The 19545-nt window shown below is 40.7% G+C and overlaps 1 protein-coding gene across 1 annotated transcript in view; it reads left to right on the forward strand.

Moving 5' to 3' along the window:
- The first annotated feature begins 6385 nt into the window (after positions 1-6385).
- LOC146556229 (putative ribonuclease ZC3H12C) overlaps positions 6386-19545 on the forward strand; it is a 32214-nt gene continuing 19054 nt past the window's right edge. The window contains exon 1 of the mRNA XM_085248493.1: positions 6386-6856. The gene's annotated coding sequence lies outside the window, so the exon portion shown is untranslated. The remainder of the gene's footprint in view (positions 6857-19545) is intronic.

Here is a 19545-nt window from a genome sequence, read left to right on the forward strand (position 1 = left end):
CTTACACAACTGCTCATGACCTAAAGAAAAAAGAAAAGGCTATGAATAAGATAGGAAATAAATATGAAAATTAAAAAGGGTAAATTTAACTAGGAAGGAATAAAATAAAATATAAAAATTAAAGTTAAAAATGAAATAACTGTACAACACAAATTAGAATGAAGGGTAAATTTAAATGGGAAAGAATAAGATAAAATATATAAATTAAAGTTGAAAATAAAATAACTGTACAACAAAATACACAATACACAGTATAGAAATATATAAGAATGTATGAAGAAATATAAATATATATATACACACAATAACAGCAGCTGTACAAGTATTAAATGGAAATGAAGAAATATAATGTCCAGTGTTATGCAATCCACATTTGATGATGATGGAGGAAATGAAAGGGGGGGGGGGGGGGGGAGAAGAGGGTAAAGGAAAGGTAGAAGGCAGAAAAAGAAGGGATAGAAAGAAGGAAAAAGAAAGGGTAGAGAAAACCCCAACGATCCCCTCTGAGCAAGCACTAGGCGACAGTGGGGAGGAAAAACTGCCTTTAAACAGGCAGAAACCTCCGGCAGAACCAGGCTCAGGAGGGGCAGTCAACTGCCGGGACTGGTTGGGGGGTGAAGGTGAAAAAAGAAAAGGGATGAAGAAGGGAGGGGAGAAAGTAATTGATGGAGAGGTGTTTGGAGAGAAGGGGACAGAGGGCAGAGGAGAGCTGAAAATTTAGATGGAATACAGGAATTGTGTGAATTGTGTATTGATCTTGAAAGACTGGATCGTTTCTTTCTTTCAAGATTAAAAAAAGTTGGTGACTAAGTATTTGGTCTGAATGGCTTGGCGATGGCTCTGCCCAGTGCGCAAAAGAACCTGACAATGGCAGAACGCTTCGCTTTTGGTTTTCCCAGACGATCTTTTAAACTAGCCAAAATGCATTTTGCAGTTTCACTTTCTTGTAATTCCATTGAAACTATAACACGTTCTATAAAGCCCATGGTGTTGTAGAGGTCTTTCAGAAGTTTTTTGTCAATAGTTTTAAAAGTTTTGGGTGTAATATAAATCTCTTCATCCTCCAGTTCTGCCCATACATAGTCCAAGAGCCAAGTGACGATGTGACTTGGGTCTTAATATGTGCACGGCAGGTTTGCCTTTTTAAAGGTTGTAGAGATTAATCAATCAATCAATCAATCAATCAATCAATCAATCAATCTTTATTTATAAAGCACTTTTCATACAAAAAAAATGTAGCACAAAGTGCTTTACATAGTTAAAAGCAGCCCACCCCACCCTCCAACTCACTCCCCACACTCTCATTAACATAAATGATGTGAATACACACATATCCCCCCCCCACACACACACACATACACACACGCGCACACTTAAAGAGTAAAAATTGGGCTGGGCTCGCATGAGCCAAGTGAGGAAACACTATAACAGGGAGCTGTCTGCACCGGGAGCCGGTCACAGACCGCAGCCTCCAGGCTGGGCACACAGCAGGAGGGAGGCCAAGGAGCCCCCCAGCCAGGCTGAGAGGACCCCCAGAGACCCAGCAGCCACAGTCGATCACAGCCCCGGTGCAGAGAGCGCCCTCTGAGGAAACACTGGAGATATGACACAATAGGATATATACAGGGTAAAATGATAAAATAAATAAGAACAGGATACAATATAAATATAAATATAAATAGAGTAAGAAGATTAAAAAATGAATAAGAATAAAATCAATAAATATTAGGTAAAGTCTAAATTAATAATAGAATAACAGGATAGAATAAATAAGCATAAAATAAATAAACGCTAAGTAAAGCTTGTGCAGGATGAGCTTAAGCTTTGCTTTTTTTCTGCTTTTCTGGCTTTACATTAATAACGCGTTAGTCCCAACACTGATCATAATTAACCTAATTAACCATAATTAACTCCCTGGAGGACAGATAATGATGAGATGAGATGAGATGAATTGCCCACAACTGAGACGACAGACCTTGCTGACCATACATAAAATACACAAACATCATATTGGAGAGACAGGCCAGGTTAGGTAGCAAAGGAAAAAACAGTGAAATGTGTAACACAAAGGGATAATCCAGGAATGCACAGATATCATCACACCATAACACAATAAAACACAGACAAACAACATTCCAGTGTGCACAGCTGGATCTGGGACCGCTGCAATCTTTGATCGCACCTCCAGCTGATCCGCTGTCCACATCGGATGGGAGGTAAGCATGGGAGGAGGCATGGGATTTGGGGAAGGGAGGGTGACGGTGAGAGTGTATCAGTATCAGTGTACATGTGTCTGTGCGTGTGTGTATCCCGTGTTCAGCTGAGAGAAAGTGTCACCACGCCCAGTTAAGCGAAGGACAACAGTCTCCAGTGGACCCATGGGGCCTTAAAGGAGGGACAAAGAGTGCTGACAACAGTCCTGTTTATCATGGAAGAATTTTTGTTGTTCCAGTCAGCTTTGACCTTGGCAGGCCTTCAGCTGGTGCCAGTGCGATAGCTGCATGAGTGAAGACGGTGAATGTTTATGTTTAGTGTGAACAGCTGCATCCAACTTTTACAGTTGGTCAAATGTCCGTCACTGGTCACCAATTCTCTCAATTCCCATTCTTCTTCTCAAAGATCTTACCCATTTCAAAGCTATGAGCTTCTCCAAGATGTTATCCATATTGGGTTTAATAAACACAGTCTGAGTATTCACAGTCCTGCCCATTGTCTATTACAGGGGTGTCGAACTCCAGGCCTCAAGGGCCGGTGTCCTGCAGGGTTTACATATTACCAAGCCTCTGGAGAACTTCAAGACATATTGAAGAGGTCATTTGGGACTTAAATCAGCTGTGTTGCATCAAGGACACATCTAAAACCTGCAGGACACCGGCCCTTGAGGCCTGGAGTACCAGGGTTAGGGTTAGGGTTAGACCCTATCTTGGTCTATCATGTCGGCCATCCTTGTGGGATTTTGAACAGCTGTAGCCGGTTCTTGTTCTTCGATAAGCCAGGTCCAAGCCGGCTCCAATCATCCAGAACTCTGTTATCATGTTTCTGAATTGGTAGATGTCATTCAATGTCCTCAATTGAGAGTGTCGGCAGACACAGGACGCAACCAACCATCGAGTATCCGACAGTAAACGTCTCAGCAGGACAATCGGACTCTCCCAGGCCCAGGAGGATTTCAATTTCGTTACGGAGCCAGTTGATCAAGTTCATAATTTTTTCCGGTTTTAAAGAACAAGACTGAGAACCTTTGAGGGTTAGAGTTAGAGGAGACTAGACACAGACATAAGAATTCCGGAATGCGCCAAGGTTCCTGAATGTTCGGAATTTCGGAATGCGCCATAGTTCCGGAATGTTCGGAATTTCGGAATGTGCCAAGGTTCCGGAATGTTCGGAATTCCAGAATGCGCCAAGGTTCCGGAATATTCGGCATTCCGGAATGCGCCAAGGTTCCGGAATGTTCGGAATTCCGCGCCAAGGTTCCGGAATGTTCGGAATTCCGGAATGTTCGGAATTCCGCGCCAAGGTTCCGGAATGTTCGGAATTCTGCGCCAAGGTTCCGGAATGTTCGGAATTCCGGAATGTTCGGAATTCCGTAATGCGCCAAGGTTCCGGAATGTTCGGAATTCCGGAATGCGCCATAGTTCCGGAATGTTCGGAATTTCTGAATGTGCCAAGCTTCCGGAATGTTCGGAATTCCAGAATGCGCCAAGGTTCCGGAATATTCGGCATTCCGGAATGCGCCAAGGTTCCGGAATGTTCGGAATTCCGCGCCAAGGTTCCGGAATGTTCGGAATTCCGGAATGTTCGGAATTCCGCGCCAAGGTTCCGGAATGTTCGGAATTCCGGAATGTTCGGAATTCCAGAATGCGCCAAGGTTCCGGAATGGTCGGAATTCCGGAATGCGCCATAGTTCCGGAATGTTCGGAATTTCGGAATGTGCCAAGGTTCCGGAATGTTCGGAATTCCAGAATGCGCTAAGGTTCCGGAATGTTCGGAATTCCGGAATGTTCAGAATTCCGGAATGCGCCAAGGTTCTAGAATGTTCGGAATTCCGGAATGCGCCAAGGTTCCGGAATATTTGGCATTCCGGAATTCCGGAATGCGCCAAGGTTCCGGAATGTTCGGAATTCCGCGCCAAGGTTCCGGAATGTTCAGAATTCCGGAATGCGCCAAGGTTCTAGAATGTTCGGAATTCCGGAATGCGCCAAGGTTCCGGAATGTTCGGAATTCCGGAATGCGCCATAGTTCCGGAACGTTCGGCATTCCGGAATGCGCCAAGGTTCCGGAATGTTCAGTATTCCGGAATGTTCAGAAATCCGGAATGCGCCAAGGTTCTTGAATGTTCGGAATTCCGTAATGCGCCAAGGTTCCGGAATGTTCGGAATTCCAGAATGCGCCAAGGTTCCGGAATATTTGGCATTCCGGAATTCCGGAATGCGCCAAGGTTCCGGAATGTTCGGAATTCCGTGCCAAGGTTCCGGAATGTTCAGTATTCCGGAATGTTCAGAAATCCGGAATGCGCCAAGGTTCTGGAATGTTCGGAATTCCAGAATGCGCCAAGGTTCCGGAATATTTGGCATTCCGGAATTCCGCAATGCGCCAAGGTTCCGGAATGTTCGGAATTCCGGAATGTTCGGAATTCTGTGCCAAGGTTCCGGAATGTTCGGAATTCCGCGCCAAGGTTCCAGAATGTTCGGAATTCCGGAATGTTCGGAATTCCAGAATGCGCCAAGGTTCCGGAATGGTCGGAATTGCGCGCCAAGGTTCCAGAATGTTCGGAATTCCGGAATGTTCAGAATTCCGGAATGCGCCAAGGTTTCGGAACGTTCGGCATTCCGGAATGTTCGGAATTCCGGAATGCGCCAAGGTTCCGGAATGTTCAGAATTCTGCGCCAAGGTTCCGGAATGTTTGGAATTCCGGAATGTTCGGAATTCCGGAATGCGCCATAGTTCCGGAATGTTCGGAATTCCGGAATGCGCCAAGGTTCCGGAATGTTCGGAATTCTGTGCCAAGGTTCCGGAATGTTTGGAATTCCGGAATGTTCGGAATTCCGGAATGCGCCAAGGTTCCGGAATGTTCGGAATTCCGGAATGCGCCAAGGTTCCCGAATGTTCGGAATTCCGGAATGCGCCAAGGTTCCCGAATGTTCGGAATTCCGCTGGAACCTTTTTTTCTGCTTTTCTGGCTTTACATCAATAAAGCGTTAGTCCCAACACTGATCATAATTAACCTAATTAACCATAATTGACTCCCTGGAGGACAGATAATGATGAGATGAGATGAGGTGAATTGCCCACAACTGAGACGACAGACCTTGCTGACCATACATAAAATACACAAACATCACATTGGAGAGACAGGCCAGGTTAGGTAGCAAAGGAAAAAACAGTGAAATGTGTAACACAAAGGGATAATCCAGGAATGCACAGATATCATCACACCATAACACAATAAAACACAGACAAACAACATTCCACATAGTTCATAGTGTCACAGTTCACGTTATTTGCCACTTCCCTCTTAGCTCTGAGTCCCCTAGTTCATAGTTCTTGCTCTGTTTTCAGCCTCTCATAGTTCATGCTCTTAGCTCCTGTTCAGCTTTTATTGATATTAACTCTCCTACAGTCCCTCTTCCCCTCCTTCTCATTTGGTACCACCACCTGGACCTTTTGGAGGAGGACAAGTGAATCTTCAATTCAGAAGCATCCAGAGGAGGAAGCAGGGGCAGCCATTTCTGGCACATGTATCACTCTTTAGAGAAAAAAAGCTATCCATAACGCAAAATTTAGAGTAATTTTTTTTTCGAGTTAGCTCTGCCAATCAGCAACCCATGTGAATGGTTTAATTTCCTGGATTTTGTTAATTTGTTACCTGGAAGGAGATGGTGCCAATGCATGCGCACTCAAAATCGGACCGTGAGGTAGCAAACGTGGACAAATTTGCGCCAGGTTATTCAGTTTTCAATGCCCTCTAGCAAATGATGAATGTATAAAAGGCATTAACTGTGGTTATGTCGGGTTTCTAGAGACGACCTGTGACACACACATGTAATGGAGCTGTCAAAAAATTATTAGCTATCCTGACTTCAGGTCTTAGATGAACAGTGAGTTGGAATCCAATGTGTGGGTCATGGACATTACCGAATGCTGTGATTCACAGACAGTGGCTCAGGAGCCACACGTGTCTCACAACACATTATATCTGGGTCAAAGGTTTCAGGTGTTTAAAAACTGGGTCCCAAGGAAAAGATATTGGTGAAATATGACTTTAATCCAATTTGGGGTACTTTTTTGTCTTCGTGTGTTTTCTTATTTACAACTAATATTAATATTAGGGGGCAAGGAGTGACAAAATTAAATACATAAATAAATTAAATACACCATTAAATAATTAAATGTGTCAGTCATTTAAAATTGGAATTAGTGAACTAAATGAAGATTTAAATATGACGTGAGCCGTGTGGTGTAGGAGGAAAAGGACCCAAAATGCAGGCAGTTGACTGGTGATGAGAATGAAGTTTTATTTGCAGAAGTGGAGCGACTGAACAGGTAGTGAGACAAGACGAATGACTGAAAAAACCTAGACTGGGAAAACTAAATAACAAACCTAAGCATGAAACGGGGAGCGGAGAATGCAGAGAGACATAGTTACACCGAGAAACACAGACGATCCGACGATGAACAGAAGCCAACACACACTATAAATACACACTAGGTAATGAGGAGATGACATGCAGGGGTGGACACAGCTGACACTAATGGACATGATGAGAGGCAGACCTACAAAGTAAAACCGGAAACACCCAGACTGTTTTGCAACAAAAACACAGGGACCTGAACGGAGCACAGAGGGGAGACACAGGTAGGGATAATAAACACGACAACCAACCCAAATAATTAATACAGAATCAGAATAAACACCAAACACAAGATGAACCCAAAAAGAAACACAAAACGCTGGGTCAACGACCCAGGATCACGACAATTACTTATTTTAAATTTTATTTGACTAATGACATTAAACCCAGGGGGTTAACACTGTTCCAGTCAAAACCATTGCTTTGGCCTGGTGTACACCAATTTCATTTACCGAGGTTATATCTATTGTGTCTTTATTTCCTGATGTCCGTATGTGTCATACTTGTTTGCCTGTCCCATTTAGTTCTTTAGCTGTCAGAATTGTCTGAAGACCAAGAAGGATACCCAATGGATTTACTTTGCTAAATGGATCATCACAGCCTTGCCGTATTGGTCCATTTGATCAACCTTTGTTGTTATTGTTTATTTTATTTTATTTTCAGTTGTTACAGACGGGACAGACATGACTGAGGGATAGGAAAGGGAGAAAGAAAGATGAAGAAAAAGAAAAACAGAAGGGAAGAGGGACAGTGAGAAAGGGTCAGTCACCAATTCTGAATCATAACTAACATTAAAAACGTGTTTAAGAAGGAAAGAGAGCAAATAAATCTGATTAACATCTGATCTTTGTGTTTTTTGTTCAATATCAGCATGACCTGTGTATACATAGACAAACTTTATTAAAAGAGATAACATGACGTGTTTCCATCATGTAGTAATTGTTAGGTTTAAATGTACCAGAACAGTTAGACACTATGAAACGCATACAGACTTCAAAATGTTTGATTAATATTTTTATTGTGAATATTAATCAAGATTAAAGTAACAGTGTGCAAAATCTCAACACTAGATGTCAGTACATAGCAGACTGCATTCAACCGATTTCTGTTTTCGTACCCCTCCCAGTCCAAATACACAATCCCAACTAAGATGGCTTCCATTTATCTGTAGTGAGTGTGTGCTGTCAGTCCGCTGTTTAGCTCAGCAGTAGCAATATGTATCGACATCTATGGAGGAAAACGCAAAACTTTGTGGTTGAGTCCAATATGAGTCGATGAGTCACTGAAGCTCATTTCTGTCTGAAAATGATACTGCAGTGTTGTTCAAGATATCCTGAACTTCTCTGTCAATAAGTGCTGCCCTTGTTAGTGACACTTTGAAGTGGAGCTAACTTTGTTAAATTCAGACTCTTAGCGAATAAACTCTCATACAATGTGAGAGTGTAATCAAATTGTTTATTGGAGGGAAAATGTGATTTTTAGGACACTTGAGTCTAACATTAGGTAATATAGCATTAGCTTATTGCTGCTGTGTTTTAGCCAGCTCAGTGTCAGCTGTCTGTAGGTAGTAGGGTCGCATGTTTAATCTACTAACAATAAGTAATTGTGATGAAATCAGGAAAAAATGAACATGTTTTACACATTTCATGTGTTAGAGCTCTGACTTCAGTTCAGTAGATTTAGCTGAGGAGAAAGAGGATGACATCTTATCCAGTTATCGCCTTCCCTCGCATTTTTGCTTCTTTAATGAAGTAAACCAGATGATAAAACACGAGTATGAACCTTCCTGTCTTAAGTCTGTAGGTGCAGACACAAATTAAAATTTCTCTAGGCTAAATTATTACTATTTTATTATTTTAAATTTTGCTAACTTTGACGACGTACTCAGAGTTTGGCGGCTTGAAAATAGCCAAATCTTGCACCCAGCTATTTGTAAATTGGATGTGCGCCTCCAGTGACTTGTAATTACGAAACTGGTTCGCTGTGTAAGCGCTTACTCCACAAACAAGATACGTGAAGATATCGGGGTAGGACAGTGGCGGTAAGTCGTCTGGGTCTTTACTCCACTGCCGTATTTCATATGGGTCCAGATTTGCGATGCACTCTATTTTTTTTTCCAAGTACTGCTGCTTCGCCTCTGGACGCAATCGGTCTCTATACCGTCCGTTTTCTTTTGAGCTGCTTTTAAGCATGTTTCTTGTCGTCGTTGTTCCAACACAGTGTGTTTGTTTTGATTCGTAGACCCCGAAAATGGAGCTGCGCTCCCACAATGCATTGCGGCGTGACGTCAACTCCAAAGCCCTATAGCGCAAAATGGCTCCACAGCGCCCCCTACAATATTTCAAAACATCAGCCCCTGCTCTGTGTTTTATCTATGAGTCTGAAACCTGGCAAGCTTAATGTAAGATATCAAGATGTAGAAAAAAGTCTCTTGGAGCAATATCCCAAATCCAACAGGAAGTCAGCCATTTTAAAATTAATGTGTAATTTTAGCGACATTTTCCCCTCTTTTCAGGCACCGTTCTTTGACGAACTCCTCCAAGGGATTTCATCAGATTAATGCGATATCGTCTGTGTGGAATCTAAAGACCTTTGTGATGTTAAATTGCGAAGCTTTTTACGTTCAGGGAAACGGGGTGGTCATGGCGGCACGTGGAGTTTCAATCACTCGCCAAAAAGCAGTAATCTGCTGTCACTCAAAAACACAATGTCCAATCTCTCTGGTCGCAGGCATGATGAGACTCGAGCTTGGAAATGTTTGTTATGCCATTTGTCAGTAATGTTTAGAGCGCCACCTAGTGGGACGACTATAATCATGATTGAATGAGATGAATTGTTAGCTGGTGGTTAAATGCATGAATTCCATCAATCAGATCGGACGTGCTGGTTGTAGGTGTTGGGCGTGGCTCGACATGCCGGGGTGCGAGGGCCCTCATAACGCTGCTTGCAGCTTTAATTCTGTTTTGTATTTTCTTATTTAATGCAAATGCTAATATAATACAAATATTACAAAGATTGTAAATGATTTCTTCTGCTTTGTCCTTGTCCATGTTATTAACATGTAGAAAATTATACATGTTTTTGTCCTGTAGAGGGAGACAAATATTACTGTTACTGTGTGTTCATCTGCCCTCTTGACAGAATATTTGTCACAAAGTAAGGTTCCTTAAAAGGAAAGGGGAGACTGAAAACATCCGATTACTTGTTTTAAGTTATTAGCATTTTATATATATATATATATATATATATATATGAGAGAGAGAGAGAGAGAGAGAGATCGTCTTATTTACAAATTCCCAAGGGAACTCACAAGTGCAGATTTGTAGCAATGGTGTGGAAATTGAAAGAGTTTCTTAGTGTGATAATAGATGATAAAATAAGCTAGAAGTCTCATATAAGTCATACACATAACAAAGTTTCAAGTTTTGTATATCTTTTGATGTGTTACTGAGGTTATTAAATAAATAAATAATACATGTAACAAATTGCAATGAACAATTTATGATAAACAGCACATAAACAGGAAGAAAAAGTGTAGGCTGATAGTTGCTAAGTAGTGGAAAGAGGGTGGGATTAAATAACCTTATGCTTCTTCCTACTCCTTTTTGAACATGTAAGACATTTATAATTAATTATTATTGATTTGTTTTCCTTTTGTTTTCCTTTTTTGTTTGTCTCTTTTTCTCAGTTTTTGTTGTTATACTTTTTTAACTTGTTCAAAATAAACATTGTATTCACTTCAGTTATATGGACTTGATTGTCTAAATGGTGGATTCAATAATGAAGTCTTCTGTTTTAAATGAAGAAATTAAATTAAACTAACCTCAAACTTTAGATACCTTGTGTTTTATTCTTCTAAACACAGATACTCTGCATTAGGACGCATCTCCTTACTTAGTACCAGTGACTGTTGTGGAATTCTTCATCTTATTGTTCCTGTATTTTGCTTTGAGCATTTAAACATCACAGAATCTGTTCAAAGGAATACGTTTCCACTTCCTTTTGTCTCTGAGCCAGAGAGAGGAGGTTAATGGCGCCATGTAAAAATAATTTGAAAGTCTAACAGTTTTGATAATAAATTTTGAAAACTTATAATTGGTGCATATTTGTCTTCTCTCTCATAAAAACCCCTAAACATCGCAATTTTAACCTCTCAAAACAAAGCTTTCATAACATGTATGAGAAAACTGAAAACTGAAAATGAGAAATTGAAAGCTCAAATACGTGAGCGAAATAATCGTATAGAAATTAGAAAAGCTTTAAGCGCACTGGAAAATGAAGAAAAAGTCCTGCAGGCATGCAGCAGAAGGCTTTATAAAAGGCATGCTGATGTCTCCAAACAGGTTGTTCTTGATGAAGATTGGAGGCAAACATAATAAACCATAATAAACCATAATAAACTGAAAGAAAGAAAGAAAGAAAGAAAGAAAGAAAGAAAGAAGAAAATAACAATGTGTCTAAAGAAATTGATACTGTTCATGAAAATGGATGGATTATACGATCTAAAGGCTGTTAAGGCAAATTATAATACTCTGTATCGGTATCTTGGCTGGTAGGAGACTTTTTCTGTGCTTTCACAGCTTGAGGGGCTGCGGTCAAAGCTTGTTAAGGAACAGACTTTGCATCAGCAGAATAGTGAACTTAGAGCAGAGATCGACAGCCTCAGGATTTTAACTTCTGCTCCCCAAGCTGAAAAAAAAAAAAAAAAAAAAAGAACATTACACAGCACAACAACATCCTGCAAAAAGAAGTGAATAAACCAAAAACGAAAATGAGAGGCTCTGCAAGAGCAATGCGAGAATGTATGCAGACAATGACATGCTCTAAAAACAGAACTCAGCAATTTCACAGACTCAGTAAGCACAGGGTGGGTAATCTCAGACTCAGAAAGCACCTTTTATGAGCAACTACTCAAAGAAATCACATAGATCTCTGATTTTGAATCTGGGCAACATGGTAACGAACCTAAACTTCGTGAAAGAAGGTTAGCACGTCAGTGTACTGTGTGAAGTCTGGCTTTATTATGTTGCATTTGCTTTACACCAGGTGCTCTATTTTACCCCTAATCTAAAAAATTTGCTTAAATTGGCATTTAATTAAATTACAGTTACGCAAAACCTCAACCAGTCCTGGCAGATGGCTGCCCCAACCTGAGCATGGTTCTGCTGGAAGTTTCCTTTTAAACCAGTTTTTTCTTCCCACTGTTGCCAAGTGCTTGGTCACATTCGATCTTTGGGTTTTGCTTTTTTTTTTTTTCCTTTTTCAGTTTTATATTTTTTGTGGATTGTTTTTTTTCTTTTGTTTTTGTGCTTTGTTTAATATTGTCGTGTCTTTATCTTACAATATTAGACAGTTCAATTAAATTTCTTTAGCTTTCCATTTCAAAAATTGCTTGTATGCAATATATGTGCTGCCTTTAGTACCTATAGTATTAGGGGGGAAACGTAGTCATGTTTCCAGAATTTAGGTATTGAAAGGTTTTCCAAATAATGGTTGAAGTGTCAAGTCTGTCTGAAACTCCTTCATAGACTATCCCTGTAAGGAGTGTTTTTCTTTTTGTCTGTGGTAAATTAAAGAAGAAATTCAAACATTTTGCCCATTTTTTTCAAGAACACACTTTACATGTAATAACAAAGTAGTTCAAAATTTTAAGCACTTAATATTGAGATCATCACTGAAAAGTACAACACATTGTCACTAAGAATAGACTTAAGTAGGCTTTGATGTGCAAATAGTGTGAAATCATTCAATGCACAAACTGGAGCATAAAGGGACATATTTTGTGAATATGCTTTCACAATAGACTGTGAGGCGTAGCAATATCGTCTCTGGAGCAAAGTGCAAGAAACAGATTTCATGCAGATGCAGATCATGGCCGCTAGGTGGAGACTCTCAGGCAGTCACAAGGAAACGCTCACTGCTCGGCTGTTCTGTAGATTTCCTCTCTGACAACCACGAGATCCCGAGAGCAGCAGCGTCAGCATGCAAACTTTGCACTACCATGAGAGTTTTTACAAGGACACTTGTCGTAACATGTGATGGAGAATGAATTCAACACGGGAGGATGCTACGATAAAGTAAGTGGACATTATTTTGTTTTCAACAAGATATACAGTAATGAATAGTCATCATTAACGACATGCATAAGAAATGAAATACTATATCATGAAATACTACATATAATAGGGATCATATATGAATCTTTTCACACTGCCTGAACAAAAATGCACCAAAAGATTCCTTACTGATTCTTGGCAGTTTACATTTAGGGAAAAGAGAAGATATCAGTAAAGTAAAACATTATAAAAACTGGAACCAAGAATACAGTATGCACAGGAAATATTTTAACTTTAGTAAAATCAATATGAAGTCGGTGTAGCATCACAGACATGTCCAAAGATCGTTAATAGATATGGGACAGGTGTATAGTTATTCTATGTTGGGTTTTTTTTTTAAAAAAAAAACAAATATTTCTGTAAAGTGATAGTGCTGAATGAACTCATGGTCAGTGCAGCTTATAGTCTGCAGACATAAGTGCAGTATACAATATAATTAGCTAATGTTGGGATAAAATTTACTTACTAAAATAATTCCTCATTAAGTATATTCAGTTTCCTTGTTCGTGAACACATACAAACACACTGCCACTCACTTTCTCACTAAGCCCTTTGTGCTCAAACATGTCATCTAAGCTGGGAGCTTGATGAATTGAGCAGGAACAGGAAAAACTGATCTGTGACACAGTGGCACAAAGGCAAATGGTTGTGAAGAGGTCATGGATTTTCTACACAATTTGTGACATGATTGATTGATTGATTGATTGATAATTTTAAGAGTCTTGTAGTTGTTGATTTGAGGTATAATCATGTTGGGCATTTGCACCATACACTGCAGATGGGCACAGCAAACGTTAATAAACGAATGAAGGAAGGAAGGAAGGAAGGAAGGAAGGAAGGAAGCCTGAATTATTAGGTTCTGGTGAGTGCTGTGTTTTGCGACAAATGGCCATCTTTAGACATTATCAGCTAATAATGTCAGCCATAAACTGCATGAGTGCAACATATGTGTAAAATATTAGAATTTAAAAAGCAACTGAAGCACAAACTTCATGAGTGGGATGTACCACACAGCAGACCATAACCTTTTCAAGTATTGCAGTTAAAAATGCTCCAGAAGGCACCAACACCACAAGTAAAGAGATGTAGCTCAGTGATTTGAATAAGCTGCTTGTGTTGTAGTTTTTAAAAAAATATAATTACTGTGCATGAGATGATTTTATGAAGGGGGAATAGACTATAGAGAGTTTTACATCAAACCGTTAAGCATAGCTGATGCTGAATTATGAAGACTGGCTCATTTTTGGAGGCAGACTCGTGTGACTTTTAGAGAAACTTCTTTTTTTTTGCACTTCAGTGATGTCTTCACTTTTTCAGCCACAGAGGTTTACACTTGATTTGCACCCATACATCCTCTGCATATGTCCCCAAATGACCTTTTACCTCCTTCGCCTGCTGCACTGAGCTCCAGACATGACTGTGGCCCGCCAGGCAGAGCATGTGTGTGTCTGTGTGTGTGTAAATATGCATGTGTTAGCAGAAGTAGGACCATGGCACGCTCCCATTGAAAAGAAAGGGTGATGGTAAGGCCAGAGGTCTCTGTGGATGACGTTTGGCCCGGCAGCTGCTGGAGCTGCTCCATGCTTTTGTTTCTCTGTGACCCTTCTGACCCGGCACTCGCCCTGATGTCAAACACACACACACACTTTCGCACACCTGCACATAGTCAGACACATGACCCCGCATACACACACACACATGCAAGGATGTGCAGGCATATATGTAAATTTGATTATTTGCTAAAGCGCCCTGTAGACACATACACACACAACGGTGCTCAATAGGCCAGGCCCTGTGGGGACGATCCATCATGACTTAATCACAGAGCTGTGAATTTATGTGTGAAACACCGTGTACATGTGCCTGATTCACTTTATGTAGCATTAAGAAATTTGTTTTGCTTCAGATCATTCCCATATTTTTCCTTCTAATTCTCACAGAGTGCTCGAAAAAAGTGAAAAAGAACTCCTCAAAATCCCGCTAGCATTACCATAAACATCAAAAGACTTGGAACACTGAAGTAGGTCTGCAGGTAGCAGCTTGAAAATTGCCACAGGTAATTGGCAATGCAGAAATATGGATGTATGGATGTAGCACTCTTATCGCTTTTCAGTTCTTTAGAAACAGGGGTGTACTGACAGGTCACCGCTGTCGACTGTTTGACTGATATTAGCCTGCAGGCAAAAAGGACGTGTATCAGTGTCAGTTGCTGATATTTCTCTGTCGAGTCCTGGCGAGCTTTGCTGGTAGCCAAGTCGTGTGTTGTGTGCCATTATAATTTGGTTTGTAATTTCCCAGCAAACAGTTCAATCTGATGCAGTAATATATTGCCAGTGTATGTTTCAGTCTTTAACCGCTTTCTGACAAACCAACAGTGAAAATTATCCTCAGTTACGGCCCTAATGTGCTTTTTAAAACTACAATTCCAAAGATGCTAGCCAAGTTGCCATGGAGGTTTTATTGGCCTCAGCTATGTGGTAAATCTCAGTAATGTGTGGCTGCAGAATCACTCCATCTCCATTATACCAAATACAAGCCTGCAGGAAACAGCAGGTGGTGTGTGTGCGCACTAACATGTTTTCATGCTGCCTCCTTAAGTGACCCAGAGGGCACTGGCCTGAAGGCCAACCTATTGTTCTTTCAAAGTCCTGAGTGACCCCATCCCATTCCCCCCCCACCACACACACACACACACACAAACCCCACACACACACCCGACACACACTGGTTTGTTTGACTTCCCTCTTCATAGGTAGCAGCATGTGTAGAGCCTGTTAGCATAGTATTGTGTGTGTGTGCGCGTGTGTGTCATTGATACCAGCTGGACTACCTCTTCCCCTGCCTGTTTCCACCCCTCAGGCCTTGTTAAAGGGCTGGAGTAATCCTTGCAGCCTGGATCAGTGTTTATCCAGTGTACTGTTTGAAGATCTGCTGCAGACCCTGCTCCTGGCACTTACTCAGCCCTCAGCGTGGATTACCTTTACACCCACACTTATTTCTGTCCTTTTTGCTCTGTCCTTATTTGTTTTGATTACTTAGATCATTGATTTTAGAGTAAAAAGGACTCAACTGGATATTCACTGTTCAAGGACATTAAAATAATCTTTTAATGGAGGTACTCAGGGTGGTGTAGACAGGTTAAAGGTTATTTAAAGTAATCTGCAATCAGAGCTCCAGAACTCTGAAGTGAAACGCACACGACGCAGACCAGCATGTTTGGTGCAGCATCAAAGATTATAACAGACATCTCTAAAAGTTTCAAGTTTAAATTTACCCAGGTTGAAGTTTTAATTTTCCTGTTGGAACTCATTCGATACTGCAGAATGCTTAAAAAAAAAAGGAGTAAAATGTGTTTTAATACAGTCCTAGTCTTGCAAAAAAGTAGTTTTAAATAGTAAAGGTGTGGGATATGATGGTGCAGAATTAGGTGAATTAGATCGGAAATGTGTACCTGTGAAATGCAGGCCACTTTTGATATTGATTCAATCACCGGTTGTTGTTATTCATCCAGATATAGGTTGGGACATGTATTAACCCATAGTTATATCATCCAGTTGCGCTGTTTTACATGGTGGTTTTCAGTGTAGAGTTGATATGTTCTCTTCTTGTCTGTATTTCCTTATCTGAATTTTAAACTCAACAAGACTCAGCGCAAACTAACCATAGAAATCCTTTGTAGAGGAACCACTTTGTAGTGACCCACTATCACACATGAGTGAGATCCTGTTCCAAAGCTGGGTAGAATATAGACGAACAACATAAATATGGATTTTCTGGATTATGGACACAATATAGAAATCGCTTATTAAAACACAAAACCCCAATTTTCAAAATGCTTTTAAGAACAGATGCATCAACCAAACAACTCTGACTCAGACGTGCAGTAACAGGCTTTACTGTCATGGCTGTGATCTTTATGTCAGATTAGGTAGCGCTTCCATATGCTTCCTCCTTTGTCTGAGGCAGAAATGCTGCTCAGGTCAAACAAAACTACTCGGATTTATCTTGTGTACACAGCGGCGGCGGCGGCTACTACACCGCGCAACACTGTGCCGTGCTACACTTCGATAGGGTTGGTAAGGTGCAGGCAGGCGGCCGGGAGCAGGACACCTGTTCATCCTGCGACTTGAAGCAGATGGTCCACATGGCGCCTGCTCCCCCGAGGGGAAAAACTGTCAGCTGAGCCCCAATTAAGGAGTCACTGCAAGTCATAGGGGAGCGGGGAGTGGGGGTGGATGATAGAGAGAGAGAGAGGAAAATCAGTCTGATAATCAAATAACTGTGACGTGATAATTGAACAAATCAGACTGTGGAATTAAAAGACATGATACTGCTGGTTAAGTTAGGAGCCCTTCTTTACTTTACTAATTACTAACCCCCCGACATGTGAGTCATCTAATCAGCATACACAGATATATGATATACTTAGCTATGCTTTTGTCACTTGAAACTAAGCAGTTTGTTTTTCCAAGTAAAAAAAGTTTCAGATAATTTAATTGGACGTTTTTCTTTATGGTGAATTGGAAAGACTTATGTGAGAAAAGTGTGCCATATTGGAAAGATGCATCCTTTTAAGTAAATCTGTGCAGTCACTTTCAAACATTTTGTGTGCAGAGGTTTAAAAGGGAAAAACCAAAATGTGTAGTCACAGTGTATTCATATCTGCAGTAAATAGTCACACAAAGTTCTGCTTTTGATTGCTTTTCTCTTAGCCCGTTTGAGTCAGTTGTTTTTGCTGGCGCATATCAGACTTAAATTCCCTTCTCAAACAGTTTCACATAATCCAGGTCAAAGTTGTGTTGCCTTTTGTTCAGATGCAGCATCTTTTTATCTGAAGGGATGTTTGTTGTGTTTTTTAAAAATGCTTCTTTAGTTTTCTGTGAAGGTTAGAGTTCGCCAACTGTCCCCAAGTGTCTAAACAGAGCTTTGCAGAGCCACACCTACATGCTGTAGCTGTGTGAACTGTCACTTGTTTCAGAAATGGGTGGAACAGCCGGTCTCCTCTGCTCTTGGTTTTTAAGCTTGGCACTTGTTGCAGGGAACACAGAAGCAATAACAGACAAAAAACTTTGCTGAAGTGAAACCTTGTTTAAAACAATTAAACCTTGTTTAAAGCAATTAAACCATTGTCATCTGTGGAGGTTTCTTTCTTTACGTATGCTTGGCCTCTTTTCCCCCTTGCAAACATCTAGGATGTTTGCAAGGGCCTAAGCTACGATCCAGTTTAGGCATAAAGTTAATCCTGTCAGGGAATGTTCTTTTGGAGGGCGGAACATATCAGTAGCCTCTGGATTGGTTGAATTATTATTTTCCCTTAAAGATGTGGGAGGATAAATCTCAGATTTCAATTTAGTTTTATTTTAAAGCTCCAAATCACAACAACAGTTGACTCCAAGGCGCTTAAAGTTACAATAACGCAGAGATTTCACGGCGTAGGGGCTGTTGACATCCCCAGACTAGCTGTACTTTAAGACAAGTTGCCTTTGTGATACTTTTTCTCTCTTCTAAAGGTCATCGCCAATCATCTGTGCTGGTGAATCATGATGGCTAACGCCGCATACGATCCTTGCTGTCATTCAGGGCCTTTGAATTTCCCATCATCCAGGAACCATGCAAAGGGACTGGGGCTCTGTTTGACAGAGTTTTTTTGTTTTTTGAGGAAATGAGTGTGTTCAAAGCGTGTACACAGTAGACAGTACAGTAACAATTCACACCATAAGGGAACCAACGGCTTAGACAATGGATAATACAATGAAGCATTTCTTTAGCAGAAGAAGTCCACATTTCACACTATAACTACCAGATATGTAGATGCCAGCACATAACACACCTTTATCCATCTGAGGTTTCAGTCATCATCGGTGATGACTCCAACTCAAATCAGTCAAAGAAAAAAAAATCAGTCTAACTGACACACATTTAAAAAATAAAATTAAAAAAAAATATTTAAGGGACAGATTCAGAGTTAATGCCTGTGATGACTCAGAGGGTTCTTTGTTTGAAACTTTGACAAACTCTGCACCTACATCTTTTTAAAGTCTTCCCTGTAGAGGGAGTGACACCATTATGCTGCCTGTGTTTATCATGGGCGTACACAGAACAGGTATTACTGCTTGATGTGGTCAGATTTGCATTTAAAGAACCAGTGATGCCTACTGTAAAAACATAGCGAGTGCTCAACCCTGAGGGATAAATTCTGAGGCTTTAGACAACAATGGGAGCAGGCCAACAGTTTTGCATGGCCTGGACTTTCCAAGTGAGCCAGGTTTGGCTGCTTTTCATGTTAAGTAATTTAAAGTAATTTTCCTGGATTAAGAACCATGTTTACCACATGTAAAGTTGTTTACCATGGGTTTTTCCTAAGCAAGCAAAGGGGGCCTTATATATTTTTTCTCTTTTTGTTTTTGGAAGACAAAAGACAGAAGATTAACTGGCCAACCGAAAAGTAAAACAAAAAATAAGGGTCACTTAGAGAAGTTGAGACAAAGAATGAGGGGGACGCACGTTGTGGATGGTGTTGGGAAGAAGTATGCGAGATGGGGGAAGACAGACGAACTAGAAACAGCTACGGGAAAGCATCGTCTTTGTAATAATTGTCGTTATTTTATTTATTAAGAGAATTAAGAAAATGAAAGGAGACCTATTCATTTTTACTTTTGGGCTCTAATAAAGTAAAGTTCAATGTAATCTTTATTTATCTTGTATTGGTGGAGCGTGGGTGTCGAACATAAGGTCCGGGGTCCAGAATTGGTGTTGGCCAGGCAAAGACTTGAATCTGTTGCATTGGACACTTTGGA

The sequence above is a fragment of the Mchenga conophoros genome, linkage group LG16 (assembly GCF_057382185.1).
Source record: "Mchenga conophoros isolate Kocher_MC1m ecotype Shallow Benthic linkage group LG16, M_conophoros_male_GT1.1, whole genome shotgun sequence".
NCBI classification, from domain to species: domain Eukaryota; kingdom Metazoa; phylum Chordata; class Actinopteri; order Cichliformes; family Cichlidae; genus Mchenga; species Mchenga conophoros.